Source organism: Parus major, chromosome 5 (assembly GCF_001522545.3).
Source record: "Parus major isolate Abel chromosome 5, Parus_major1.1, whole genome shotgun sequence".
Taxonomy (NCBI): Eukaryota; Metazoa; Chordata; class Aves; order Passeriformes; family Paridae; genus Parus; species Parus major.
In genome coordinates, this window is record NC_031774.1 from 37,247,015 (window position 1) to 37,256,583 (window position 9,569).

A 9,569-nucleotide genomic window follows, 5' to 3' on the forward strand; every position below is an offset into this window, starting at 1 on the left:
TTTTAACCTGCAACACCAACACCAAACCCAGAAAAAAATAGGGGGTTCAGGTTTATTTTTCTAATGCAGTTTTCACTTACGGCACTTTTTATGCTTGGTTAACTAAAACCAAAAATGTTTTGCTTCCTAGGGTGAATCTATAAAAAGGAATGTCAATCATAATCAGCAATAAGTAATGCAATGCAAATTTTACATCAATACTGTTGCAGATTAATAACATTAATATTATGTGATACTAATAATACAATTAAATGAATCTTAAGCACATGCCTTTTTTGGAAAAAAACTAAACAGTATGAACAGTTTAATCATACTTTAAAATATTTTTTGACAGATCACTTCAATGTTTCTTATTCTATAAGATTATGCAAACAGTTTCTTACCCTTGCTCTATAGCTAATAAAGACAATTTCTTAACAAATAATGTGTGTCAAAAGAGCTTCCTTTTAACCAGATATTAAGTGCTGTGAGTTTAAGATGTTTCAGAGCCCGCAGTTAGTGCCAGGTGCCAGGAGAGGGCACTTTGAGGTTTCTCTTGAAACACTATTTACTTTTATAAGAAGTTTAACTCGTGTTCTCAGACTTTTCTTTCTCATTCTTCTGCCATAAAATTTCACGACTTGAGGTTCAGAAATGTAGCAGTTATTGTTACTTTGTTAGCTTAACTCTGAAGGTGACTACATTCTGCTATTTATAAATTGAGGAGACTTATTTCCATGGTAAATCTCTTTATTTAGCACATCTCAGTGTGTGGCCCTGGGAGGTGGATGGAAATTGGTTGGCTTTGTATTTCACGCTACCACCACAACCCTTCAAAAAAAAAAAAGAGAATTACGGCATACAATTCTTACTTTTATTTCCTTCAGAGTGAAGAAAAAGTCAAAAAAATCCTGCCCTCAGTTGAGTGTGTGACTTCAGGTTCAGGTGCTTATGCCAAAACATGGCTAAAATATCAGAATCTATTTTATACAGACAATGTTGACCTTGGAAGTACTTTATGTGGCACATCTGCATTTGCTTGCCAGGCTTCTATGTGGAATGAATAATTTCTTGCAGTCCTGCTGAGGGACATGGCAGCCTTGATTTAACACAAATGTTCCTAGGGCTCTGCACCTTGAGGTGGAAACAAATGGGAGGAAACACTGGAAGGACACAGCCAGCTCTGTTGCAGAGGCAAAGTGCGTCCAACATCCTTCCTCACTCAAAACCAAAAGGGAAATTGAGAAAAGGGAAAAAACCACTGAATTCTTAAAATTTTCTGGGGTAGGAATTTGAGATCTGCCTGCCTTTTATTCCTCAAGCAACCAGTTGCCTCATCCTAAAGTGTGTGTGTGTGTTATTATGTTTGTCTATATTTACACTGATTTCTAAAGCATCTGAAGCATTAGTCCAGCTTACAAACCCTATCAGTGTAAGTATCTTTAAAAAAAAATCCTCCCAAACTCTAGAAAAGTGCCTTGATTTTCCCCCACTTTTTGGGGGTAGGGGGAAGCAGGATTAGGATTAGGTCAGGGTGTTTAAACACATTTAAGGCCCCAGTATTTTAGGATACCTGCCACTGGTAATACTTCTGAAGGCACAGTTTTTCAGTTTTCCAACAGACGAAGTTGCTTGGAGTTTCTCATAACTACAGAGCCTACTGTAACTGATAAACTCTTTCTTAAATGTTATTAGTAGAAATTTTGTGCTCTGGCACTCTGTCCAGGATCTGTAAAATACCAGATTCCTAATTTTCTGTGGCTAACACTACACGGATGTTCTTGTGCTTACTAATCTTATTACAAATTACTTGACTCCTAAACCGTCTACCAGCCAACTTCCAAAAGGCTAAGTCAATTCAATGTTCTTCTGACCCTTGACATGGTTTTAACCAACCAAATAATTTCCAACCTTTCTTATTAAATGAGAGGTAGGGAAGGGCACATGCCCAAAGCCTCTGGGGATCAAAGTTGAAGGTCTTTTTTCAGGCCTTTCAGTCTCTTTTTCATGTCTCAAGCAATCGAGCAGCTCAATCTGTTCTCAGTGCAGCCACTGCCCTGCTAAATTGCCTGAATACTAGTGGTGCCCTAGAAATGGGAAATTTAGGCCAAGCCCAATCCCTGAAATGTGTGAGGTTTTTTGTTTGCTTGTTTATTTTCTGCCATATCCCACATGGCTGGTTTCTTACCTCTGTTTCCAGGCTTTCTGGAGCTGGAGGCAGCCAGAAGGCATTGGGTGCTGTCTAGTGGAAAAACTATTCAATATGCAAAAGCCCTACGTGGTGGTGGTAACCACACACTGAAGTGCTTCCAGTAAACATTAATGATAATATGAGCAACAACTTCAACATGTGGTAGTGCAAATCCCTGAGAGTCGGTGCTGAGGGCATTCCCTGCAGGTCTGGGACAGCCAGCTTCAGTCCTGTCCAGAAATGGATGTGTGTTGGAGTCACAGATGTTGTAGCCTCTGCAGGTGAGGACTCTGTGTGTTTGCTCTTGACTCAAAATTAGGTAAAGCTTTGCTACTCGGTTCCTAGGTACTACTGAGAGTTTGGCTCTTAATCCCTGCACTCATCTGTCCCCACTTGTAAAATAACACTTCCTCGAGGGGAAGCCATGAGGTTTAAGGTGATTGACATTGATTTATCAGATTATTTGGTTTTGGGGAACCCTAGAACTAACAAAAATAGGTAGTTATATTACACAGAATGTATTTTGAGCCCGATACAATAAATTATTTTGCATTTAAAACTATGAAGCAGGGTCTAGTTTTTAGTCATTCAAAGGATTGTTTTATTGGAATGATAATTGGATTGAAAAACAAGAATATCTTCAGTAGGCAAAATCTGTGCATGGTATGTAAACAGTGGCTGACCTTTTCAAGTTTAGTTACTATTTTAACAGCAAGAGTCAAATTGCAAATCACTTTTGTGAGTCTTTAATGTCTGTCTCCAAAACTCACTTGTGATGAACAGCCTAAAACTCAGCACCTATGGAAAGAGTTGTGAGATCATGTGATAAAACATATTATTAGTTGCACAACAGTTACTAAATTCTCATCTTTGTCCAGGGTCTTTCATTCTCTGATTGTGTGGTCTTGCTGCTTGTATGACAGTAATATTCATTAGATCTCTAAATAGAAACCAAAGGAAAGCTTTTTGGGATGAAATGCGTTTTGTTTTGTTTTGTTGTTTTGTTTTGTTTTAAATTCTTCCAGTGTTTGAATATTTTAAATAGTTTGAGATGCATATAAATATTCTTAATGATTAGGCAGTAGTCAGCCAACTCCAACTTGCCTATAAATGAGCATTTTTAATCAGGCTTCATCTGAATGGGGCTCTATCATAAAGATTTCACACACAAACTTGGAGAAAGCTCATTGTTTCTCAATTTAAATAATGCCCATTCTTTGTGGGTTTCTGGTTGGTTGGTTGGTTGGTTTGTTGGTGGTAGTGTTTGGTTTTTTCCCTTCCTGGGATATAAATAACCCAGTATTGTTTGAAATTGTATAGAATAATCTTTTTTCCTTGCTGTGTAGGATTCGGGGTGTGGGTTGCTTTATTATTCTACTTTATAATATAAGAAATATTTGTGTTACAGAGGACTGACCACATCCCACTCATATTTTATTTTATTAAAAAGGCTATCACAGCAAGGGCTATTTCCTGTTACCTAGTAGCAGGCAAATCTCATTATCTCCAATTTTAACTTTGGAAACATAGAGAACCAGAATGTTAGCACTCACATTTGGTGATAATAATTTGGAAAAATTTTCAGCATCACCATTTTTTGGGATTTGGCGTCCCTTCCTCAGAAGGAGCAATTCCAATGCAAGTGGGAAGCCCCTTCCCTGGCCTTAAAGTAACAGCCCTCCAACCAGGAGTGGTCAGCAAAAGCATTTCTGATGCTTTAAATGCAAGAAGTGGAAGATATTGTAGTTGGTGGAAGAGGAGCAAGAATTAGACTCAGCACTGGGGTCTCCTCTAAATCCCTCCAAAGGGAACAACAACGCGGGCTATTGCCTCCCACCCACAAGTTCTCACTCACTGCAGCAAAGTGCTTTCTCTGAATCCTCTTTTTGTCTTGTCTGATGTAATTAAAGCAAATAAAGAACATTTTAGAGTGAAAGGACTGATGGACAAACAGCTGGTATAGCTGAATCAGTCTCATTTGCTTGAAAAACTATGCTAGGTATGTGTATTTAATATCTAAAATAGTGAACAAGGAAATCAAAGACAGGAAATAGGGTTTTGTTCCTTTTGCTTTTTTTTCATAACTTTTATAATGCTTTATACATTAATTATAAATTTAATCCTAATATACTCGTAGTACTACCTGCTATTTTATAGATACCTTGTGGTCTGAAAGTTCCTACAGAATACATCAATTATTGTCTAAACTGATAGGAAGTATTATAATGCAATTGCATAAAGATTATTATGGCCACATTTTAGGGCTTTCTGTGCATATCAGAATATTTAGAAATTTGATTTTATGGTTGGTGCAACAAGTTTAAATGTGTATAATAGGTAATTATTTTATTTGTGAGGTTTTTTTGAGTGCTGTAAAGAAATCTTTAATAAAGCAGAAAAATAGGATTTAGTGATGCTTGACCAAGTGATGGGAGTTTGCCTGAGGAGCTGCAGCCTGTGCTGCACTTCTTTAGAAGCTTATATACTGCATGTATAGCTTTGCTTTCAGAGCTGCATCTACACTTTGACCACAGGATAAATGCTGCCACTGAATGGTGATGATGGAGTGTGCAGGCAGCTCCCAGTCACAATCAGTGATCACACCATGTCTTTACCTGAAAATGTGGCAACAACTGCATCTGAAATTTACTCATCATCTGTTGGCAGGAAAGGTCATGTGTTCTATGAACATCCCACTTCTGGGTGCAGTAGATGAATTTATCATAGAAAAAAATCCACATACATAGTAATTAGTAATTTATAGTTTAGAACAACAGTATGTGGTAACTTCATATTGGAAAAGATGAAGAAATACAATGTGCAAGATAGAGCTCTGTATGTGCTGATCTGTTTTGCTCTTAGACACGTGCTTTTCCTTTTTAGAACTGTTTCATTTTAACAGCCAGTGCACATGCTGCTGCTCAGCTAAAGAACTTGAAAAAAGTTGTGTGACACAGGTATTCTGATAGATGACTTTTGCTGTTTTTTGTTACTGGATGCTGTATTTTCATTTTTATTTCCAGTACAAATCTGTATTACAATGGTTGCATTTTTCTATGAGGGACAACTAGTGTACTAAGCAGTCAAACCCGGGGCAGTAATTAGTCTGGGAGAGATCAAAGGGTTCTCTTCTAACTCCCAACAATTTGATGATGGTGAGCAAAACCCACAGTCTTTATCTTGCCTTGGTCTCCTATGAATTTTCACTCTTCTGCCACAGAGCAGCTGCTTTCTTGTCAATCCAGTGCACTACTTGAAAAAAATTCAGTTGGATGTAACAAATGCAATTTCAATGGGCTTAGTAAAACATCTACTCTTTCACTTAACCTTTCTCTTTGGTGAGTGACTCGCAGGAACAAGAAATTCCATGAGCAAAGGTGTCTCCAAAACCAATCAAAATGCACCACAGGGGGAAAGTGTGTCTGGAGCCAGTGGTGTTCTGAGGAATTAGTCTGGGTCTTTGCTGTGTGATAGCACAGACTATGTGTGATTTAAAGGGAAAAAAGGAAAAAAGTGAATGTGAAGAACCAAATAGTCTGATGAGAAATCGCAGGGCTGGAATGGTAATATTAACAGCCCACCACTAGTGTTGTCAGCAGAGAGATTTCTTCCTTAATGCACCCTGCTGAGCTAGATGATCTCTTGGAAGCTATTTCAGCTCACAATTTTCATGATTACATGACTTCAATGATTTGATTTCATTATTTGATTTCATTATTTCAATATCTCAGTATTTTGGTTGTTACTCAAAGTCCTGGTCTCTCTCCTTTCCCTGCCCTATATTGTCAAGTAGGTAGGACAAAAAGAGAGGTTTGATTCAAGTTCCTTTTTCTTAAAAGCAGAGGCTACTGCTGCACTCTGCAAGAAAAGAGACGATGGGATCACGTCTGTGTTCCTGTCTGGTGTGAATGGCGAAGGAAGTGGCAGAAAAGGAGGTCCTTGCCCAACAAGAAGGAATGGGTAACATCACCAGTAATCCCAATGCTCCACTAAACACAACGGGAGGAGATGATGGAGGGAATTTTGCATACTGGAGCAGAAGGAAGTTGTAGGATGCCTTAGGATGAAGGGGAATAAAAAGAAAAGGGTATCACACTGCAGAATGAGTTCCACAGCCATAGTGATTCCTTCTCTTTACTGCTTGTCCCTTGGCCTGTCTAGTGAAGAATATTTTGATCATCTCGTGTGTGAGTGGGAGAAAAGAGATGGGGATGGGGAATTCTCGATGGGCTTAGAGCTCTGTTACTGCATGCTGATCTGAGTTTTGATCCCTGTGGGATTCTCCCACTCTCTGTTGTTAGATTACAGAGGCAGTGAAAGGCTCTCTCCCCTTGCCGGGCTGGAAACTAGGTCAATAGCTTACTAAACTAAGGCAGAGCTTGCTTGCTTCTAGTATTGGTGGAAGAACTCTTATTCACTCCCAGATTTAATTCTTGTAGGACAGAGTAGCTGGAGCCAAATACTTCTCTCTGTTTCAAGTTTGCACTGCAATTAAAATACTAATAGTTCACAGTTAGCTAAGTGCATGGACAAGCCCTCTGGTCATGAGATCTGTGACCATGTAAAAGTCTGCTCATTTTCTTAAGTATTTGTGAATGATAGAAATCCACACGTGTTTTTCCTACAAGTTATCCACCGACATTCTTTGCAACAGTGGTTTTTTTGGTTATTGTCCATACCTTTGTATTACAGAATGTTCAAGAATGTGCTCAGTGCTGATCTGACTGATCTCTGCTGTTGGGACAGCTGCACCTTCCCCCCAGTCTGCAGCATGTTTGTATCCTGGAAGGCCAAAAAACTTCTGTGCTCCAAACACTATGGCGTTGGACACAATTGTTTTACAGTTGGAGTGGGGGGTTGTTTGTTTTGGTTTGTTTTGTTTTCTTTCCCACTGAATGCAGATATTGCTGTACACCACTGTACATTGCATTGTCAAATGCTGGGGCAGGGGTTCTTTTCTTGCTCTGTAACAGGTGGGCTGACTGACTCCTGTCTGAATACAGACAAGCTGCAAATGCAGGAAATGGAACTGAAGTCTGCCATCGCAGCTGTTCTAATGGAAATGTTTCAGCGGGAACACGAGTTGTCATTTTCAACCTATGAGCAATCTCTTTGAGTTTAATTTTTAAATCATCAGACTATTGCAAAGGCATTTAATTCAAGTAGCCAAAATACAACTTTTTAACATGTGATATGAAGTTTTTTAAAAACACGTATTTTAAAAGGAGCCCATTTGCATGAAACAAAGAGCACATTTTATCTTACTGCTTAATTTCTTTTACTACTTCTATTCTGAACTCCTCTGAAGTGACAACATCTGAGATCTATGTAAAGCTCAAGTGCTGTGTATGTTTACATGAATGATGTGATATTAAGTGGTTGACCTGCTTATTATAGAATTTGTAAGGCATAGTATTTTTTATTACACAGTGATAAATGTCACACTATGGAGAACTGAAGGTGCTGCTTCCCAGTAGAAATTAAGCCATTTGTAAGCCAGCTGTAATATTTCAAAGACAAATATTCTTTGCTTTTTCATGAAAATAGAGAAAATTAAATCTCTTTTTTCTCATCTCCTCAAGATACCAACTAGTATTGAAGAGAGTGATCCTGCTTTATATTTGTATATATAAAAATATGTATTAAATATATATTGAAAAATGTAAGAAAAATTATTCTAGCCAAAGCCTGCTTTAGTTAAATGAATTACTCCTTTAAGTGTTAAGCATGTTTGTAGGGGTGAGACAATACATGTGCCATCTTCTCATCCTCACTGTATGTTCTGTTACCACATAATGTAGTGAGAAGACCTGGAAGAAACCAACACTGTAAATCCTGACATTCTGAAAAACAAGTAGGAGCTATTAGTTGTGAATTTCAGAAAGATTTAAAAAAATAAAAACCAAAGAAAATTAATGTCATCCTGTAAAACACTTTGGCATATACATTAAGACCAATAATTGTGTAAAAAGAGCTGTTGTACCAGCTGGTACTGAAGCCTCCTGCTCATTCCTCTGGGATTCCTCAGTTTGCTGGCCATGAGGGACAGCAACACGGAAGGGAGACAGGAGAAGGAGAAGGCCAGCTGTGAAATTATTGCAGTTTGTGGTTTTGTACACATTCATAAAGGCATTGAAGACTAAGTCCTACAAAACAGCAGGAGTTTCTTTCCTGGTTTAACGTTCCACAGAGGTCTGCCGAGCCTTTATGGTCATAGGCATAGAGAGGAAAAGAAGGCAGGAATAATGAAAAGCAGGTGACTCTGAACTAAGTGAATATAGTTTTCCTTGGGGAAAATTAGTTCAAAAAAGTTTCTTGTATTATTCTGGTAGATTCTTTAATGGCATCCCTTTGAAATTGTATAGCAGCATTTAAGGCCCAAACACAAAAAATTCTGGATTGAAAGCTTCTTTCAGCTGTAATGGAAGTTATTGTAATAAGTAATGGAAATGTGTAATGAAGATGAATACTGCTTAAAGTGTTCTTGAAGTCTGCAGGTTCTTCTTAGACATCTTCTTAGACAAAATTTCTGTTAAACTTTCTGGAACATTTGTATGCTGGATGTGAAGTGGAAAACAATTATCAATTAGCAAACAGTAAGGTACTGGGGAAAACATTTATTTTTCTCAGGATCTCTTTCCCATTTCCTTATGTTTTTTGAATGGTTAGAGAAAGCAAGCAAACATGTATAAAATCACAGCAAAGGCCTGTAGTAAACCTGATGTAAATGGACAGATGTCTATATAGGACTCATTTTTATCTTATGGTAATTTCTCTATATATTTATAGAATTTAAAGCAAAACCTCTTTTTCTTCAGGAGACCTTCCTACTGCTTTCAATAGGTAATCATACATCCCACAGACAGGATGATTTAATGATTATTTGATAATGTAATCACTCTATCAATTTTTAATGTTATCAGCCTGAGGTTAAAATAGCTTAGTTATCCATAAGTGAAGAACACATCAGTAAGCAATGCAATCATATCCAGACTGTCAAACATAGAAATATAAAATATTAGTTCAGTGATTGTATTGATATAAAGAATTCTGTATTTTAATAATGGATTTTGAAAATAGTTTCAGCAGCTCAGGAAATACCCCACCTTCTGATGGTCAATCTATGCACCAGACCACATGATGCCAATGGGAATATCCCACCTCTGTCTCGTTAATCTCAGCACTCTTTCTCAATTCTGTCATTGCAGCGCATTTTCTTTGCATTGGAGTGGAGAAATGTTGAATCTGTTTCTTGTGTAGAATTGTCTACTCCCTACTTAATGTTTCCCACAATTTCTCTTCTGTCTCTTTAGAGTGGAAGGTGTCCCCTGCAGGTAATCAGGGGATTCAAGCAAGATCCAAAGTCCAAATAAAAGATTTTTTTTTTCACCCAGGTTGG